We start from the raw sequence: 22,061 nt of genomic DNA on the forward strand, positions 1-22,061 counted from the left end.
ATTTCTTTAAGAGAAAATGTGTGGTAAGGGTATGGCTTTAGATTAGATGAATGAAAATATAGGGCAAATATAGTGCTCAGGTCATGTGGACCACTTTTAATTTCCCTTTGACTTTCATTGTACGGAAAATAGCCACCGTTACATTCTTCAAAATTTCGCAAGGTAAATGACAGAATTAAATTTTTTTGGCGTTAACTGTTCCTTTAAACCTAAACACACACACACACACAGCTTTCTCTTTACTGCTACATAAAGCCATTTTTACCACAGTGCATCTGTCCCACTTACATATTTTTTTTTTCACTCTGTACTTAACCCAGCCCATCTCTTTTTTTCATTTTGCCCCTCTGTTTGGTGATGAATTGTCCCTGGTCTCCAGGAATGGATCTGTTAATAATTCAGACCAGGCTCTGGCATTGACCATTAGAGCCGGGAGGCAGAACTTTCAGCTGATAGATCACTAATCAGATTAATCGCTGTCTTTCAGTGGGGAAATGAAACGAAGTGAGGGTCCACGCCGCGCATCATAATATACTGGACCGTCTAGAACACTTCGCCAGCAAACACTTTCAATTACGACAAGCAACCACCTACAGCTTTAGAGAACATTGCCCTTGATTGAGTATTCACGCAGCGATCCTAATATTAGCCGAACACGGTGAAAATATTATCCTACTAGATGTGGTTGCACAAAATGCGCATGAGTAATTAGTACAACGATGGATGTGACTAATGCCTGTTCCAGACAAAAACATATATACAGTACATCGCTGCAGTTCAGATAAATTAGTCGTAACAACATACAACTAATGATCATCCGTACATTCAACTCATGTCCAACAGCTATAATTTGATTAACTGAAGTGTTTTTAGGCTCAAGTATGTATGCATTTTTTCCAGCTGAGCTCAGGAGCGTGGGTCGTTTATATCAAGGCCATAGCATCTCATTTCACCTGAGCTTAACACTGATTTGCCTGCAAAACTATGTTATTGTTTCCAGGGATCACGTACAGATGTTGCCAGCAGTAGCAGCTAATGACAAAGTCATGTGTTTGGTGGGGTGATGTGTGTCCGACTGAGCTGATGCCAGGTGAATTACACAAATTAAGAGTTCACCATGGAGTGGAAATACTGATTAGTCACAGTCTGCTGTGAGTCTCCAACACATGCACTGATAATAGATTATACAAACATCTAGCAAGGCTTAAAGGCATAGTTCAACCAAAAAAGTACAAATTCTGTCATTATTTACTCACCCTCTTGTCATATCCAAACACGACAACAAAAATAAACACCATACAAATTTGTCCATCTGTCTCATGTGTATTCCAAGTCTTCTGAAAGCATAAAAGTAGTATATTTTGATTCATATTTACTTTAATATACAGTAATACTGTTCAGGCACAATAAAGTTCATCCAACTCTACAACTTTGCTCCCATTCTGTCCTCTTTTTCACTCTCTGTCTATCTCTTTGTCTATTTCTCTCTCAGAGCGTCGTGTTCTCTCTCTTGACTTACTGTGATGTTTTTGTTCTTTTTTCTGCAAAGAAAAGTCTGATCTGGTCTGGCTGACGGCAACATTCACTGACTATTATTCATATATAATTTATCACAGAGAAACAGAAGTGGGGTGAGAGAGTGAAAGTTTGTCCCCTACCTCTAAGAGATTTAAATGTTGTATTTTCACACACACACACACACACACACGAAAAAAGTGAGCTGCATCAGGCCGTTGATCCTAAAAGACGCTGAACTCAACACCCACAAGATTGAGTAAAGAACAAAAACAAAATGTACAACACAAATATATCCAGGACCCAATTCAAACATCACAGCAGGGGTAAAAACCTTGTAGTTCAAGCTTAAAAACACATTAAGTGTCACAAATCACAAAACGTCACTTCAAATTGTTTGTTCAGCTAATAAAACCCGACATTTGGAATGCTCCTTTTGTGGCCACATTAGCCCAGCCGTACCTGTTGTATTGTTAACCAAGCGTTAACTGTTACCCCATGCTCCGTCGACCCCAGCGTTATTAAACATGAACTCTCGCCCCAGTCTCAGTCAGAGGATTTCTGTCTCTCATTATCCACTCAGTCCTTATCAGAATATAAATAAAGAAACTGAGCTCTAAAAATGGAGTTTAAAGATACTGAGAAGCCTCTGTTCTTGAAATCAAAGGATAGCTTTCTAACAAATCGTGACAGGAAAACAAATGAAAGCTAAAAGAAAGAAACATCAGATATGATGGAGTGATGAAATAGAATCTGATTTTACCTAGTAACAGTTTTTTTTAATGTTTTTGAAAAACAGTGATATTGTGAAATATTATGAAATAACTGTTTTCTATTTTAATATATTTTGAAATGTAATTTATTCCTGTGATGGTAAAGCAGATTTTCAGCATCATTACTCCAGTCGTCAGTGTCACATGATTCTTCAGAAATCATTCTAATATGCTGATTTGGTGCTCAAGAAACATTTCCTATTTTACTATGTTGAAAACAAAACAATTTTTGTGGAAATCATGATACACTTTTTAAAGTTTTTTGTTGTTGTTGAGGTTTCAGGTGAATAGAAAGTTCAAAAGAATGGCATTTATATGAAATAGAAATCTTCTGTAATATTATAATTGATGTCATTAGAGTAATTTTTTGATCATTTCAACGTGACCTTGCTGAAAAAAAAAGCATTAAAGAACAAAAATCTTACTGATCCTAAACTTTTGAAAGGTAGTATAGTCGTGCATAGTTAGAATAAAACGTTAAAAAAAATATATATATATATATATTTTTTTTTTTTAAATAGCTAATCAACTTAGAAAGGAGATGCTTCCCCTTTTTTGCATTGCTGGTGTCAAAAGGCTGTGTGTTGAATCAAGCTCTATGGTATATTGATGAAAATTCACATGTCAGTTGATAGAAGCTAGTCAAATCAGGCAGGTGTCAACATGGATAGACTGTCGTAAGATCTATTTTGATTCGGTGTTGGTTTTCCGCTTGATATCTAATATTTGCATCTAGAAGCAAAACCATTGAGAACCGATGTTGCTGATGTTGTGAACAGATCCCTTGTGCATGTGTGGGTGAGAAAAAGAGAGAGAGAGAGAGAACGAGAGAGGGATGAAGGGGTATAGAGCTCTTACAGGGTCAGTTCTTCCTTCTCCTGATACCGTGGGAACGGATAGACGGGTTAAAGACACAAACGGATCACTGTATCTCTCCCTTTGCTCTGTTCCAAAACCTAGCAGCCTAAAGAGAGAGCATTTTAAAGCATCATAGACATGCTCCTGAAGCATTTCTGAAAGCTAGGCATCTTAAATATGCCTCCTAAGAGCCCTTATTTTAGCTAAATAATAAAGCAGCATCTCAAGTATCAGAAGCGGTTATCCAGAATGCGTTATGATGAGCCTAATCAAAAAATTAAGTTGAGATGGTGAACAAGGCGAGAGAAATGTTGACTCTTTAAATAAAGTATAATACATCAAGCATACAAATTAAGTTCAGTGACTGATTAAAAACACAGTAATTTGTTATTATTTATGTGTGTTTAGGATTATTAGAGTTAGCTTAGCAACATGCTAATGTCAAACTCCATTTGAATCAATTGCATGTTTTTCCTTGTTTTTAAAACCTTTCTTTGTTTTTGTCTCTCTCTCTCTCTCTCTCTACTTCTTTCTTCTCATCTTTTCATCTTTGTCTTGCCCCTCTTGCTCACAGTGACCCTGACATGTCCTTTTCTCAGAGTCCACAGGAGTCCTGCTGTTTCTCTCCTGTCAGGTGACAAGTGGCCTTTTAGCTGTGACTCGGACCACCTATTTTACCCTATGTTTCCTCAGCTACTGGATGTCTAATAGTGTGTGTATACTTTAAAGTTAAAATATCACAGAAAATATCACTTTTGAAACACAACTATAAAGATATACTGTATTATAGCATTCATAATATAAACCCCACCAAAAAAATTAAAAATTCTAGCAGATACTTATAAACAGATAACTGATTATGGTCTGATATTATGTTTTACACTATTTTGTATAATTAAAATTAAAATAAAACACTAAAAACAACTGTTTTAAATGCTAAAAATGTATTTAGGCATCACACATTACAATGTACAGTATGAAAATGTCTATGTTGTATGGCCTGCCAACATGACAACTAAATCGAACTATTCCAAGAGGGTCCTCACACCATCGATGCTCGGGCCCTAAATATCGTTCAATAACTGATATGTCCCATTTTATGAATCAGCCAATCATAAGAATGATAATTTGCATATCACTAAATTCCGAAAACAGTATCGAAAACAACTTATTTACCTAAAAAGTATCAAAGTCAAAGATAAGGTGGAAAATAATCATTAAAACTGATTACAAATCAGAAATAAAATATATTTAGATTTCAGGGAATGAAAATAAACACTACTAGAGTGAACATCATGCCCGTTAAACTCTCATTTCGTGTTTTCAAGAAAAAGCAATGAACATTAACATTGACCCAACACATCACTGTTCCCCCCATTTGTTCCTAGAAGCTGAGTCTGCACCACGTTCAATAAAGCACCAACAAGCATTATATAGCAATCTGCTAATAAAAGTAGTTGGTAGTTCAAAGGCAGTGGCCACAAAATGTAACAATTTCTGTCTGAAATAAAAGGCACCGTCAGAGCAGCACTGGGACAGTGGCCAGCGCTACAGCCAGGCGTGAGAGCTATATAATGGCATCTCAGGACATTAATCACCCTGAAAGCCACAAGCAGCATAAAAATTGACAATCTGGCAACCCACTGCATGTCTTTATTAAATACCACATCACTCAGGGCCTGCAAACACCCCTGTCCTGGCAATGAGGGCTGAGGTGAACAGAAACCAAGAAACGGAAAGAGAGCAATATAGGAGGCAAGGTGAAAAAGAAAGAAGGGGTGAATGATGGAAAAAGAGATGGAGAGATGATGAATGTTTAAACTAGACTATGTTTTATGGACAGAGCAGGGGGTGATGTATGCGCCTGCCAGCATGACAACTAAATTGAACTATGACATGTCATCACCACTATTCAAGAGAGGCTGGGAAAAATGTGCCTATTTAAAGTTTGCTTGACATTTAAAGTAAAAAAAAAAAAATATTATAGTGACGTCACCTCAAGTACGGTACAATATTTTAAAGGAAATGCAAGTGATGTCACATGGTCGGTAAGGAAGAGAGTGTTTCTACTGCGAAGAGCAGCAGGGAATGAAAAACACAACAACGCGCCACAGAGGAAACAGAGGCAGAAGGCTTTTGCTCATTCAGGTGAAGCTTTTCTGTCAGCAAGAAAAACTGCCTGCCCAAGTCATTAATTCAAGCAACCGGTAATTTCCTTCTGGACAACAACACTTCCTTTGGAGGAAAGTACAAAAAGGTGGAAAGAAAAAAAAAACCTTCTCGTACAGTAGCTGGAAGTGAAAATGTACATCTATTACTCAAAACTCTGGAGTATCCACGTTGCATATTCTTTTGACCCCAAAATGGTTTGGTGCAGGTTTGAAAGTGGACAAATTATGGAAAACAGTAAAGTAGACATACTCTAATGTTCACAATACAAAAATGACCTCCTCAATCCACATAGACCACTTATGGAAACCAGGGCCGCCGACTGTAACTAAAATGGTCGCAAAAAATGCAACAAAAAAAGTGACAATAATAAAATTGAGGGAAAAGACGTCAAAGCTTTTTGTGTCAGATTTCATTTTTCATGTCAATCATAGTGTTGATTGCAAGCCCGAACCTCAGTATAGTGTTGGTAGCACATCCTGATAGATAGCATTACTGTATAATGCTATTACATATAGCATAACTTTTTTGACTGGTGACTGTTGACTGAGGGGCGGGGTTTGCGGTAAACTAATTCTAAATAAAAATATATATAATAGTATAGTATACTGCACACACAGCCTGACTGACAAAAGCTGATCTAGACTGTACACATCTGGCTTTGATCAGTGAGTTCAGTGATCAGCAGTTGCATTCATAGAGGGACGAATAGAGAAACTGAAATATTTACATTTAAAATGTTGACTTTCATTCATCTTCAAAATGATAAATTCAATTCTTTGCAAAACAGAAACTAAAGCCCAATGGATTTGTTGTGAAACCAGACGCCTTTCTATGTTTTTGCATGTATTAGCCTCTGAAAAAAAAAACAGGAGTCTTTCTGCTGAGAGAGAATCTAAAATCATAAAACCTTATCTTAGTGTGTGAGAAACATGTTTAAGCCATTCCACACAAAGAGCAATGGTTCCTTTCCCATCTTATCTGTGCCATCTACAACCACCACACAGGTAATCCAGGATTAGGAGTCCATCGTTGGACACCTTTCAACAAGGAGGGACGTCAGCACTCCCCCATCCTGCTACCTGGCTCTGGTTCCCATGTCAATGAACTTTGAAAGAGTTAATCTTGAACACAACTTCTGAACATCCACACTTTAAACGATTACATATTGTTGGACTGACTCTTGCAACATGACACGAAAATGTCAAGTGGTAATGTTCTACAATTCAGCCAACGTATATAAAAAAAAAAAAAAAGCAGTGGGAGCTCTCTTTATAAGACTCCAGGATGCAGGAGAAGACTGCGAGCTTGACTGCAAAATATGAATGATCTGACTACAAACTTTATTGCTTTTGTGGGAAATCAGGTTAATCTTCAATGGATTTGGAAGAATACAAAAGAACAACCCTTTTCAGTCTCTTTCACTCTCTAAACATCTGAACTAAAGGCTTTAGATTCAGAATCCTCTATTTTGCTCAGGGTCTTGAGGCTTTTATGCTTTTCTGCTATCAGCAAAAGCAGAAAAATACAGTATACAGTGGCACCAAAAAAAACTTCAAAATCACACCAATGTATTTCTTTACACTATATATAAAATGATTGACTCTTTTGGTCAGATTACCAGTCTTTTCATTAGAGCAGTTCCCAGAACTGTGCATTTTCTGTATTAATGTCATGACATTTTCAAGACCAAAAAAAGAGTATGAATATCTTTCTGAAAAATATATACATGTAGCATAATCAACTTAATCAATCTGTGAATTGTGAATTTTGGCATCACAATACTACATTAAGGTCTGTTAAGTTTACATACATTTCCTTCAACCCTAAAACGTAAAATGTGTAGTTCAAAATACAGGTAAAACACAACATTTCCTTCATATTAACAGTACACAGGGTAATATTTTAGAGTGAACATTATAATGTACAATAAGATGTTGTTCACTTTAAAATGTGCTAAATTTGACAAATGATTTGTGTTTTCAAAAATGAACTTTTAGTGAGCGTTAGATGACGGTAAAGATCTAAATATAAAAACATGGAAATTAGCTGCTTGAGATAAAATGTATTGTTAACTTTGATATACACATTTCTGGTCCAGTTGCCAATAAGGCTCTTAGGGATGGGTGAGGATCCATAAAACAAAAAAAGTTTTGAAAACACTGAACTAAATACAATTCATACATTAAGTATGGCTTACGTGTCCATTTTTATGGGCCACTGTTCTAGGACAAAAAGATCCTGCTGTACTGAGTCTATAGATGTGGGTTAAATTAGCTGCTTTGCTCTGCAGAATGTGGTGCTTATTGACCAGAGAGCTCTGAGGGATTTCACCGTCCTGCTGCTGGATTTTAGATTAGCGCAGGTACTTTTCACCCTCTTTGACGACAGCTGAGTAGATTTACAGTGAAAATCTTTCACTGAAAACAGCTGCTTACAGAAAAAAAAAGGTTCATAAAGGATATTCCAGGATTAGCTATCTCTCCAGCCGCACACAGGCCTCAGAAAAATTACCTTTCACCCAGAAAACAAATACTTCGCACACAAGGACTCGACCGCTTCTCAAATTCTTTTTTAAATCAAATCAACTTTAAATTGAACACTTGGCTGCAAAGAAACATTGTCGAAAAATGGGTCAAAGAGCTGTATGAACGTGGATTGTTGGAAAGAAAAAGCAGAATGTGGTCAGCTTCTCACGGCTTTGCCGTTTTCTTCGATTGCAAAACACGTGTGGTGGTAGTCATCCAATAAACTCTGAAATAAGAAAAGCAATGAGCAAATGCCACCAAAAATCCACTAAAAGCGATCAATACAGAGAGAAAAAGAGAGAAGAAGAGTGAGAGATTCGGCTCCTTTCGTGCAACACTAATGCGTTTCAATTTTCCCTCAAAAGAAAAGATCATTTCGGATCATTGTCTTGGTCTATATGGGCCGTAATCTCTTCATTAGCTCAGTTATGATAAGCCTCTTCAAAAACAACTGCTACTCAGAGAAACAGGAATCTTAAATGGTCCGATTACATCCAAAGCGTCGCAGTAGGGCATGTGAGGGGCTCTTTTATAAGGTGGGCTGTGTAAACATGAACTAAATGGCACACATTGGAGGCTAGGTCTGAGTGAGTGATGCCTGAAATGAGAGTTTTGCTTCTTTCCATCTGTAGCATCTGAAGAAAAACACATCTTCGTGCCAACAGATTTGTACACACAAACGCCTATGAATGCAGCACGGTGGGAGCTAAATTAGCATGCGTAAACACAAGACGCAGTCAACCTTGTTTAATCTTATAAATCCAGTCCTGGAACAGAACGTCCTGAACATTCAGTAAATTGAGAGATTTAATATTTTGAATATATATATAAACTATATGTTGAGAAACTGATCGTTGCCTGTTTTTGAGGCTTTACGGAGAGTTGGCTGGGCTTGCTATGCGTATGGACTAATAGGGACAGGCACAACAACTTCATTTTCTGTTTATATGATATAATGGTTAGTGTCAGACTAACAAGAACTTTCTCAATCTGGCAAGCTCTAATCTGGTTCTAACCAGTTTGCCAAACCCTTAACTAATGTAAAAATAGAACAAACTGTTAGTGATTACTTTAAATACAAGTCAAACAAACTAGTCGAGTCCAGTCTTTTTTTTTAACTGCATAAAGTAAGTTTTCTGGTTCTAAATCTGATTGTGACTATATGTAAATGAAGCTTATGACTGAAAACTAGCTGAAATAAAATAAGTAAAATTTGTAAAAAAAAATTACAATTATTTTTATGGTTTTAGTTTTAGTCAACATTAATAACCCTGGTTAGCAGTCAAATTCTGGTTATGCAACACTTTGTAAAGCTAAACAATTCACACATTTTTTAAATATACACATTTGAAAATATAATCAAAGTTTCATGACATTCCTAAACAATTGAACTAAATGCAATAATGTTTGTTAATGAGTCATAAATGAAAGTGATTATAAAGTGTAAGTTCCGAATAGTTCCTATATTATTCACCACTAGTCAAGCACACATCTTCTGAATCACCAAGCCTGCTAAACAATAGTTTATCTAATGTAAATAACACTGCCATCAAGTGAACGTGGTTAGAGACCCACCCACCAACATTTACCTCGGTTTCACCTCCACCAACACAATTTCTTCTGTCCAGATGGGTGACCATCTCTAATCATTTCCAATTTTTTCCATCTGCAGTCCGAGCAATAACCCCACGGCATCTGCAATCTGGTTTAAGGACACATCAAAAGTGTAATTCACTGAGTCTGAAGGTTTCATAAGCTGGAAGAAGACCAGCCATGTCCCAAGCCTCCCGTTCGGCAGTGGATACGCTTCAGCAGCTCTCTTACCTGAGCTGACAGCGATGCTTGGTCAGTGCTATCTGACAGAAACATTCTCTGCTGATTCAGGCAGTGATTACTGAGTTAAAGGCTGACAGTTGTGGAACGCCCTGATGGAAGGACAGGTTGGGAGAGCTTTTCACCGTTTGCTAAACATGGCAGTCTGAGTCATCAGACACTGTAGCAGCGAGGAAAACAACAGAGGGAACGCCGGGCTTCATTAATGCAATTATGTTCAAGGCCGTGGGGATACTTGTGTATGAATCATTATTGTCGCAGGATTGTGTGTGTATGTTTCATTAATGCTGAAAAGCTGTGAGCGAGTTTCCGCTGAATAGTTGTTTACGTTCCATACAGGCCGGTGTGCTGGGACCAAGAGGTAATTAGGTAACCATAGTAACCGGGGGCTTATGGGGTCGAATCGTGCACGTTGTGCTGTGTGGACAGTTTTAGAGCAGGTGAACAGTCTGCCATGATAGTGTAGGTTGGCTCGCTGGGAGCGTGTTATTGGCTAACTGCAAGAGTGTGTGGTGACAGTGGTTGCTCTGTTCCGCCGATGCACGGTGGGAAGCCAGGAGCTCGTCAACAACAGCTTATCAGCCAAAACAGCTGGAGCCCACGGCGCCTCCCACAGAGAGGACACGCGCAACTGTACATGAGCATCTCCCACCTGAAGCTGGATAGTCATTTACTCAGGCTACGGACAGAGAAAGAGAAAGACAAACATAACTTGCACGCAAGTAAACACACACCCCTTAAGTCTCAAAGTCTCAACCCAAACCTGTTTTGAAACCAGAGTTTGTCCAACTTCGCCACACCTAGTCTCACACCCATAATGTATTGCAGAATAACTGGACTATGAGGGTTAGTGGTGCTTGTAAAGGCAGGCTTCAATATTACCAATGGTTATTCCTTAGGGTTACAGGTTTTTCAACTTCTGCATGACACCTTATATTAAGTTGTTTGTTTGAGCAGAGCTATGTTATCACTTTAATTTATGATTTTTGCAGGTAGTAAAAAAAAAAAGTTAAAAATTTAAACAAAATGTAAAAACGGTGTGCAAATACATTTGTTACTATCCCATGTATGGATGCACCAATATTAAACTTCTAGAAAATAAGTCCATAATTCATTTCATGTTACAGAAAAACCGATAAATGGACGATATTTAAACACTACACAATTTTTTCCTGAATGAAAAATAAATGAATAAATATATAATCTAAAATGTCACAAGTAAGCATCACAATATTAGGCATCACAACATATAATATAATGTACAGTGTGAAAAATGGATATCCACTTTGAGATTTGCTTAAGATAACATTTAATAGTGTTAATAAATGCTTCGGTCAGACAACATGCAAAATCTGGTTAAAATGACTGCTTTAAAATCCAAATGAGAGAGCGTTACTAGATTTTGCACTTCACAGACTATGTGGAAAAGAGGTGTGACAGATGAAGCACCGCTGTTAAAAGAATATGAAGGAGATAAACAAACACATCAGGTGAATATTACAGAACCCCCTGTGGCCTAAACACAGACCCCAAGACAGCTTAACCCATATTGAGTGTGAGAGAAAGAGTGTGTGTTTGTGCGCTTCTCTGCCTGCCATTGTAATGAAATTAGAGCGAGAAGTCCATGTCTGATTTATGGCTGTGTCAGGTCTGAAAGCACCTCTTTTACATAAAGGAGAGGCACTTCCAAAGCACGATTTATCATTCCCATCTCTCATTTCACCATCCATCCTTATTCACGCCAAGGCTCATCTCCAGCCTTCCTTGGAAAACTCTCTCTCTATTTTCGCTCATTGCAGTGAGGGGGTGAGCAAGAGGTGTTTAACCTTGCTGTTATTTACTGGCCCGCATAGACTGGCTTGGAGGAGGGACGGGACAGATCGTATCCAGAGGGGCTTAACTGTGGACGCACATCACGCTGGGGCTCACGCATTGTATGCAGCGGCAACAAAACAGAGGATTATGGGTTGCATATAAGGTTATAATGAATAGGTTCTGCCCTGGGCGGGTTGGCCTTTGTCGTGTGGATGGAAAGGATCTGTGTGCGCGTCTAACAGAAGGAGGTTGTATGAAAGATGTTTGAAGACTAAAGTTGGAACATTGTGTACAGCTGTAAGGCATCTTTTGTTGCTGAAAAGCTGCAGGGACGTTGAGCAGAAAATAGGCTATAGACGTCAACACAGACACATCAGGTGTGGCTTCTGTGCCATCAAACACTAGCGTGGAGCATTTTTAAACAAGTTTTCAGAACAACACACTTAAACTTTTATTCCCACCGACTCCAAAATCACACCATTCAGATAATGTTGAACAGGTCAAAACATACAGTAAAAGCACCTTAGTCTGATTCACTGAGTGGTTCTGTGAATCAAAAACATAAAAGTGCAACCAGTGTAGTTTAATTACAGAACCACTGAGTGAGCGAGTTCATTTTAGTGAATCAAAAGCACAGAGTATAAGAGTGCAGATAAATTCCTAAACAAATAACTCGCTGTAAAAACCTATTCTTTTTAGTGAATCAAAAGCATTCCGTACACTCAGTGTAGAGCAGTTCAATTACAGAAGGAATGACTCTTCTTAGCTGGCTCTTTTTAGTGAATCAAAAACATACAGTGCAACCAGTGCAGTGCGTTTCCCAAACAAATGACTCAATCACAGAACAAATGACTCTTATGAGCCAAATCTTTAGTGAATCAAAGTCACTAAAAAGCTGCGTAAACAAGAATTTGTGAGAATTGTTTTAATTTAGCATATTGTCAAAATAATCAAATTTTTCAAATGGAATAGCATTTTTTCCCCATTACCAACTGGTCTGATAACATAACTATAAACATCCACCAGCTAGACTAGCATGATTACAGCAATAACCAACACAAACAAGGCCAGCATGAAAATTCTTACTTGTCTAAGCATAGCATAAAAAAGCATTTCACCTATAACATACACGGATACAACAACAGACAGCAAATGAACACACCATCAGAGATGCTCGCAAAAACATTTTATGCTGACCTGTTACAATAACCTTGATGAGTAATTGAATGCGAGTCAAAAGGTGAGCTAACAATCTTGACAGATCTGAATATCTAAATTTATCATTTAGACAGTCACACTCCAGAAAACAAGCACACACACAAACGCTAGTGCCACAGATTTAGCATGTGTTATGAGCTTTCTCAAGAAAAACAAGCGCATTCAACATGTCAAAGCGTGTTTCTATGGCAGCTTGGAGAAAGTATTGCAGGGTTCTCAGACAAAAACAGCTCACAGAGAGCTTGTTTTACCAGTTATCTTTATCTGAATCACAGTAAACAAATAGCTGCACATGGTCAGGCATGCTAATGGCTCAATGCTTGACTAAATAGCAGCGGCGGGGTTATTTAGAAGAAGCTCTGACTTGGATGCCGTCTACCTTATTCGAAGCTCTTTATAGAGCCATGAGGTTTGGTTTAAGGTATAATTCCATGATTACCCAACAAACCCTCACCCTCCGTTTATCAAGATGCTAAACTGCTAATGGTTGGTCACAATTTAAAGCAATTAGGACAAGTCTAGGTCTGGGAAACTGGCCCACAGAGCAAGTTTCAAGAGTGTTGGTAAAGGTGAAGGAGTTTAGAGGATGAGAGAGGGAAGGAGGGAAATGGAAAACGAGGGCGTCTATGTAATCGAATGTGCTAATTAACCTTAGCGCTTCCCAGGGAGAACAGGTGGAGGAAGAGAGGAATGGATGGATGCATCTAATGAATACTCCTACTCGCCCGGTGATGCTTCCTGCAAGGGCCCCCCTGAGGAGGTCTGTCGAGCTGGGCTGATGAGGACGATCGGCGGGGACACATCCATGGAGATGCAGAGACAGAAGGACTGATGTGGAATCAGGACGATCAATGAGTCCGGTCTGAAAGCAGTTGCTAAGAAAAGCAACTGGTGCAGATGTGCTTGTCTGAGAAGAGGAATTTGTGGCACAAAGAACGAAATTAACGTCTTTTATCTCTGGAACAATGAATACACGACAGAGAGAAAAGGAAAGGGAGTCTTTGTTCCACCGCCAAACAGGTCACCATGTAACAGCACCTGCTCAGAGTGAAGGACACTTCAAGGAACAGTGGTCTATTAGTGTGTGTGGGGCTCAAATCAAACTCCGAGGTGAGGGGTCCTAATCATGTGTCCCTGTCCCCGCTGTCATGTCCCCTACTGTCCCTCTGAGAACTGTCCTAGTTTCTGATAGTTATCTGTCACAGTGTCAAAGCTCCACTTTTTCTGCAACCAAAATTTTCCTTGGCTATTGTTCAGCTGAATAATAAAAAAAAAAAACATTAAATACCCACCTGTTTGTAAAGAGATAGTTTACCAAGAAAAAAAAGGAAAAAATGTCAATTACTCACATTGTTCCAAGACTTTATTTTTTCCAAAACAACTTTAGACCCCATAGACTTTCATTGTAGAGATAAAAATAAGACAAAAATTTAAATATCTTCTTTTGTGTTCCACAGAATAAAGCTATCTTTAACACATAATAAATTTGTCTATTCAATGAAAATCAGTGGAGTCCAATGTTGTTTTCTTGGAATAAGGGTAAGTAGGACCGTTTTTATTTTTTGGTGAACTATTTCTTTAAAAGGAGAAACCGTTTCACTCAGATACTCCAAGTCACGATAGGGAAGAAACGACAAATCACAACAATGTCAATGTCACTGTCTAATGGCGACTTTAAATAATCAAATCACAAGTGATTCTACTCATTAGCTTCCAAATTAGCAGCAGTTGATCATTTTCCAGCATGTGTGTCACACAAAGGTCCATTAACCCTGACCACCTCACAGCACAGAAGAGACACCTGCAGATAGAACAACACAGCTGCTCAACTGCCTTGAGAAAATAGAAGCGAAAAAGAGAAATACTGCACACTTAACAGACCCATTTCACACAATCTGCTCTTTAAAAACAAAACAAACAAAAAAAATACTTTAGCTCAGCACGGCATGTCATGGCAATGACAAGACCATGGGCTAGATTACCAGGGAATGCACAAACTGGAAAGACGTATAACTTGAATACACTGTAAGACACTTTTGGTAAAAGTATCTGAAAAACACATACATGTAAATGGAACACAGCATTTACTGTATCATTAAAGTGAAATTCTTCTGACTAATGTTCAATCAATGCCTATCAGTCTAGTCTTAGGCAAAGCTGCTCGTTTCGGAGTATAAAGCACAAATAACGCTTCACCGAACACACACACATTCTTAATTTTTTTATTTTTTTTTTCAAGCATTTATGCCTATATGAAAGTCTTACCTTATTTAATGTTAAAACTTTAGTTTCACTGAATTCAATAAGTGCACTGATTGATGCAGCACTATTTCATTTAAAATATCCATTGTAATGTCATCAAATTGTCTACAGATGGAAAGAAGCAGCTAAGTTTTTTTTTTGCCACTTCTCTTCTCAACTGGTCCTGCTCAAAGCAGACGGTTACCTCCAGTGAGACCCCCCTCTCTGTTTCAAGTCTGTCTCTCCTTCTGTTTCTTTCTCGGTTACCTGCAGCCTCTCTCTGGGTTCATCACCACTCTGTCTCCATGGCAACGGCTGCCAGGGCTGAACGGGCAGTTTAATGCTAGTCCAAACACAAGCGGGTACATGTGAGGGTAAGGCCGGACACATGCAGAGCACAAAGACACTAAAGAGCTCTCCATAACAGAGATACCCCCGTCTCCTCGCACCCTTTTTCTCTCTGCTTCCTCTCTGAACACTGCCAAAAGCGCAGAGATGGAGAGAGAACGAGCGAGAATGAAAGAGAGAGGGAGTCAAAGACAGAGCTGTCTCTGTGAGACTGAATGGGGTTGTAGGAGAGACTTCATGCTGCATATACCGCAGAATCAGAATGTTAATGCGGGCAGACATTGAAGAGAGAACATCCTCTCTGTCTAAATGTCATCTCCTGTAACAAGGTAACATGGGTAACATGCACTGTGGATTCGGCCAGGTGATGGATACAGCCTTTTATTTATTTCTCTCTTCCCCCCTGCTCGCTTTCATGCAATTATTCCTTCTTGCCCTCTTCAATCTCTCCATCCACCTCTCCGTCTCTGCCAGCCCCCTCCCTTTCTTTCTCTCTCTCTCTTCCTCTACCAGTCCGCTCCCCTCCGTGTGATCTATGGCTTCATTTCCAGCAGGTCTTTCTGCCAGAATAAGATTACAATCTGTGCAATTGAGCAGAAACTCGATGGATTTGATCCAAAAAGAAAAAAAAGAAAGAAAGGAGCGGACAAGAAAATATCTGCCTTTTTCCTCAAAATCTGAAAATCAACACAAACCGAGAAGTTTAGAGGTTAAGGTATATTTATGAATATACATATGCATATATACAGTATATATACACAAAATTACAATTTAAAGCAAGTTTTCTATTTTAATACATTTTAATATGCAATTTATAACTGTGATAGCGAACCTGAATTTTCAGCATTATTACTCCAGTCTTCAGTGTCACGTGATCCTTCAGAAATCATTCTAATATTCAGATTTGGTGCTGAAGAAATATTTCTTATTATTTTCACTGTTGAAAACCGTGCAGGATTTTTTGATGACTAGAAATCACTTGTGATATCTTGTGATCAATTTAATGCATCCTTGCTGAATAAAAGTAATTAATTTCTTAAAACAACAACAACAACAACTGGGAAAACACATTTTTTAACCATGTGTACAGGGCCTAAAACTAACTTTTTGCCACACCTGCCAATGGCCGGTGACAAAAGAAACATTTCCAGCCATAAATGTTTAGTTTTTTTAACCAGCCATGAAACTGTAAAACTGATACCCCAGTGGAAATTCACAATTCTCTATTCCTAAAACAACTAATTGGCAAGGCTTAAACTTTCGTGATGATGCAGCACTGGCCTGTCACCTGACCCGGGCATCATTCACGTTTGTTCATGTTCTCACAAAATTGCAATGTTAGAATTCATAAAAATGTTACCGGCCAACTGGTGATTGACACCGTTTCATATACTCCCCAACAACAATGTTTTACTCACATTTGGTGCTTGGAGAGTAAATTTTAGGCTCTGATTGTACATATTTGTACCCGTGTTTGAATCAACCAGAAATATAAAACCACCCTTATATAGGCATTGCCATATTGTTATTGAATATATAAATCCTTTCTTTTTATATACATACAGTATCTATAAATAGTAAAACCAGAGAAACAGTGGTCTCTTTTTTTTTTTTTTCAGAGATGTGTATATATGTATACTGCTGACCAGAATTAGGTTTTGGATTAGATGACGGTTTGGGATAATATTCTATTTAGGCAACATGAGATTTAGATGCACAGTGTAGGGTTAATATTAGGTTATGATTACTTACTACTGGAGATCTGTATTCATTAGGTTTATGATTATTGGTTAGATTTAGGGTTGAGGACATTGAGGATATAGGGTTAGGGTTACATTAGATTATAGTTATATATATGTATGTATGTACTGTATATAACCTTGACCTTTTTTTTTTACATTCCTGTACACCGTAAACGAATCAATCATTTATTAGGTCACGCAAACACATCTACTGTGGATAAAAGTGTCTGCTAAACCTCTAAATGACAATATACATTTTCACATTACATAATGACATACCAGCCCTAAAGAGATTTATTTAGACGACACGGGACGATGACAATGTAAAAGACAGGTACGTAGACGAAAACTGGTTTAAAAAAGAAAAGAAAAAAAAAGGCACCCATATATGCAGACAGGGATAGACAGGCGTAATATGGAAAGAGGCGACATTGGTATACGAAGCAGGCGTACGAGCGGGAGAGTGGGGGCTGTACGAGCACTCTGGCCTTTCAAATGGCTCGTTATCGTTCTTTGCAAAAGGGCAGAGACACAGATAAATGCAATATCATTAACGCAGAACACACACATAACACGCGCTACCTTTAGTGGTTACCACGGATACAGCTGTTCTGTCGGCATCTTGGCCCTTTGCAAAAGCTCAAATTCACACAAACGGTGGATATTTTCTAATCATTTGAAAACAGGCTGTGCTTAAAAGGTTTTAAATTAAAAGGAGACAATGTCAATATATTTGATTTTTGACCACAAAGCCTTTAAACCACTTAAAGCCCACCAAAATATGCATTCTGTCTGTGTGAAGTTACCTATCTTAACAGCCACACAAGAGGGAAACAGGTAAAGAAGTCTGCTTGTCCTCACAGATGTGCTAGGCTACAAGAAGAACCGCAGGACTTTAATGCAAGCTAACAGCCAGTAGATAGGTGGAAGTACAGAATGACTGTAGGCCTCTGTCACACCAATTATATCCCGACAGACATTTCTCACCTCCCTCAAGCAAAGGCCTGCAGTTGTGCACAACACAGCCCTGAGAAAAGACATTCAGTCTAAACAAAAAGTTCAGAGAAAGAGAAACTTGCACCTTAGTGTGTGTGTGTGTGTATGTGTACACCAGTGTTAAGTAAGCTACTTTTGAAACTGTGGCTTACTAAACTAATTTAAAATGTTTAAACAATAGTTAAGCTATTTTAAAAGTTACTCAAAGTACATTAAGGAGCAATATCGTAGGAAGATCGTACAACTAATCCATATGAATTGAGAGATTTAATCCGAGTTTTCTGAAGAGACACGATTGCTTTTTATGATGAACAGATTTCATTTTGGCTTTTATTCACATGTAAACATTCATCAACGCACACATCAGATATGGTAAACAGAAGCTCAAACATGCTTGACATGCAAGAACCAATGAGGTTTGTTCTCACGTGTCAAGCAAGTATGGTTGATCTTCTTTTTATGTTCACATGTGAATAAAAGCCTAAATTCAACCTGTTCATCACATAAAGCAACCCAGTCTCTTCAAACTATTTTGGACTAAACCGCTTGATTCATATGGATTAGTTTTACGATTCCTTTAGAAACATTTTGAAGCCTCTCAAAGTGGTAGTTGCATAGCTGTCTATGGAGGGACAGAAATCTCTCAGATTTCATTGAAATATATTCACTTGTGTTCCGAAGATGAACGAAAGTCTAACGGGTTTGGAAAGACGAGTTTGTAATGTTGACTTGACCCAGCACTTGTCAAACTTTTCACTACTGCACAAAACATGTCTACTTTGCTGCTTATTTTGGACAGAAATCATCCATTTAGCCAGAAAGAGATTGTCTGAATGACATGTAGAGACCATCCACTAGGGATGGGCATGATTAATCGACGATCGATAATTGATCGTTAAGAATTTCGTCGATCACGTTTATTTGTTATCGATTAAACTAATGCAGGTTGCGTTGCGTAGTGTGTCTTGAAGCAATGGAATTAATTTTAGCGCGGAGGTACCTGTGCATCCCGGCAACGTCAGTCCCCGGCTGCCCCGGCTTGACAGTCTCACCCCAAAACGTCATATACTGACGCGTCTTGACCATGCGTCAACATACGACGAAAAGGGTACCCCCATAACGTCCATGTGTGACGATTCGGGTTATGGGTAGGTTTAGGTATGCGTTAGGGTACCGCTAGGAGGCGCTGCTGGTGCGCTTCTGTCTGCGTCTCATATTGACGTTAAAGGGGTACCCTTTTCGTCGTATGTTGACGCATGGTCAAGACGCGTCAGTATATGACGTTTTGGGGTGAGACCGGGCTGCTCAGAGCGGGTGTTTTCGGCGGCTGGACTGGCTGTCACCAGGTTGCGGTCGCGTCTGATCCCAGATCATGTCAACATGCTTATCTTTCTCAACAGAAATCAGTAGACTGGTGCAGAAGTTCTATGGGAACTTCATGCGTTTTCTCAGATCGGATAGCTATCTGATTTATCAAAACGATTCCATTTACACCTGGTCACATAAATGTGTTTTTGCAAAACGGATATAAATCCGATCTTGAATTCCCGCGCTATATGCATATTTAAATTGTTGCACGTCATCGAATGCAACTGATATGAGCTGCATTTTATTGATCATCAGCGAAAATTTCTAAATCAAAGACCGCAACAAGATATTGCGGCAACAGCCCTGGTAAGATCATTTCGGTTCTTTACTTTTAATGAAGATGATTGTGTGTTGATGAATGACTTTCACTTTGATTTGCGATAGTTTGCATGTTAGCTTGATGAATAGATGCTCATCTGTGGTGATGCGTGTTGAAGTAGCGTCGTCATATCTGGATATAACATGACATATAGCCTATAACACGCTCTCACACGTTTATTTCTTATCATTTTTGGGATAAGTCAAATTTACATATGTGGTTTCAACAACCAGATGCATTTACTCGTCCAGTTTCGTCTGGAATGCCTCTCAGATATAAAGTATAAAGTGGTTTGAGCGATCGGATTTAAATCCGTCTCGAATGCGTTTCGGAGGGCATTTAGATTTGGTCTTTTCACGACCGGATAGCTATCCGATCACAGAAAACGGATGAAGTGGCCATGGGTGCTCGCAGCTGCAGGTTCCGCTGGTTTAGAGCACCGCAGGAATCTTCAAGTCTACCGAACGTCCAGTTTCACTGCCACAAGTTGATCTTCTTGTAATAAAGATCTCATCGAGGACAAACAAACTGTATTTTTGTATTTTCATTGCATTTTTAATTTATAAAAAGTTAAAGAAATAATAAATTTCAATATAAAAATATTAATGATTAATCGATAGTCGATCGTTAATTCTCCCGACGATCGTCTAATAAAATTTAATCGAATGCCCATCCCTACCATCCACAGTTCATTATGTTTGGATATGCTGTTAAGGTACAGGTAAATCTGAAATCCATGACACCACTATAATAGACCGGCACGCAAAAACTCATTCAAATAATGACAGTCTGTAAACGGCTGTACAGAAAACACAGTAAAAAGTCCAGAGACAAGATTTTTTTGTCCATCCATAGTAATAAATACAGTCTATTCACAGACACAACAGTGAAATATCCAATTCTGATAGTCGATATCTAGCTTATTTGCCATTAAGTGCCTCAAATAAATAAAATTTAGGCAATCTTCTATGTGCTTTTTAGTTTTGTGTGCACCAGTCAGTGTTGCATGCATACGATTGTGAAAGAGAAAACTTCAAACTCCATGGTATGACAACATTACAAGCTGATGATCATCTTTAGACATCTCAAAGACACAGGTATGCAGAACAAACTAAAATCTGAAGACACACTGAGATTAAACTTCATCCAAGATCACAGTTACACAGCAACAAGTCTCATAAACTATGACATAGAAAACTGATTATCTGAGATTATGTGGTGAGGAACGAGAATCTTCAGACATCTGCCAGCAACGGGGAAAATCTGCAATCTCTTACATTCATACGCAGTTCAGTTAGAAAGAAGAGTGATAACCGAAATGATTCCATGTTATTTTCAAGACTTGATGAATTTTGAACGTGCCTGAATTTTGATAGAAATTGCAATCTTTCATATTTTAATTACAAAAGAATCATATATAAAAACTATACAAACATATTTATGTATGCACTTTAATATTTGCTACTATTTAATATTTGGTAAGTTTTGTTTATAAAATATTCATTAAAAAAAATTCTCTTCACAAAAACAAATATGCAACAGGCTGAAAATTATACAGCTATGATGAAATTTATATTCATGAACCGTTTCAGTGGAACATGATATAAAACATTACTCATCCATTTCTATAAGCTGTTGTACGAACAGGACAATAGCAGAGTCACAACTGTTCGTAGATACATAAACACTGACTGTGTGAATGAGCCACTGAGTACCACACAAACCAATGACAAATTATAATTTCACATCTGCATCTTCTCTGGAGAGCGTACAGATGACTACTTATTCCAACTGGGGCCCAGAAATTTCATTACGTGAGGAGCTACAGTGTACTTTGGAAAATATTCAGACATCTGTTGAAACATCCCACAGACCTTCGCGTGTGTGCTTTACCACATCTTCATATTATCGGCCTTTTTCGGAGTAAAAGCGTGGTGATGAAAAGGACAAAAATGAAACACCTCCACAAAACATCTTCACAGCTGTTTGAGCGATTCTGTGAAGTACGCAGTTGATGGGAGATAATTAGTATTTACTGTGAATAAGTGAGGATGCCATTAGCAGGTCTCTGTCTATGAGACCTTGTCAGTGAATGCCTCGAGCGCCTGCGTACTCGGCGATATGGCACAGCGATGGTGGAGAGAAAGGAGAGTGACTTGCTTTTCTCTCAGATGACAAGACTGATTTAAATATCAAAACAGAATGTAAAATGGTAATTAAAACCCAATTACTCCGTACGCGGTTGAAAAGTCAATTAGAGACTTCAGAGGCTCGGAGAAGACAGATGCCAAGGTGAGGAGCGAGGGGAGATGGTGCCTGGCCCTCCAGCAAACCTGAC

At 38.5% G+C, this 22,061-nt stretch overlaps 1 protein-coding gene across 9 annotated transcripts in view; it reads right to left on the reverse strand.

Moving 5' to 3' along the window:
- Window positions 1-22,061, reverse strand: part of sema6cb (semaphorin 6Cb) — a 154,784-nt gene that overhangs the window by 87,164 nt on the left and 45,559 nt on the right. The window contains exons 1-2 of one of the 9 annotated variants that reach the window (XM_082149742.1): window positions 9,668-14,868; window positions 9,433-9,545 (exon numbers count right to left, since the gene is read on the reverse strand). The exons of 6 other annotated variants lie outside the window; for them this stretch is intronic. The gene's annotated coding sequence lies outside the window, so the exon portion shown is untranslated. Of the gene's footprint in view, window positions 1-1,256; window positions 2,738-9,432; window positions 14,869-22,061 lie in introns of those variants that run through there. 2 more of the 9 variants (XM_082149741.1, XM_082149743.1) reach the window with 2 other exon arrangements.

Source organism: Leuciscus leuciscus (genome assembly GCF_965113295.1).
Source record: "Leuciscus leuciscus genome assembly, chromosome: 20".
NCBI classification, from domain to species: domain Eukaryota; kingdom Metazoa; phylum Chordata; class Actinopteri; order Cypriniformes; family Leuciscidae; genus Leuciscus; species Leuciscus leuciscus.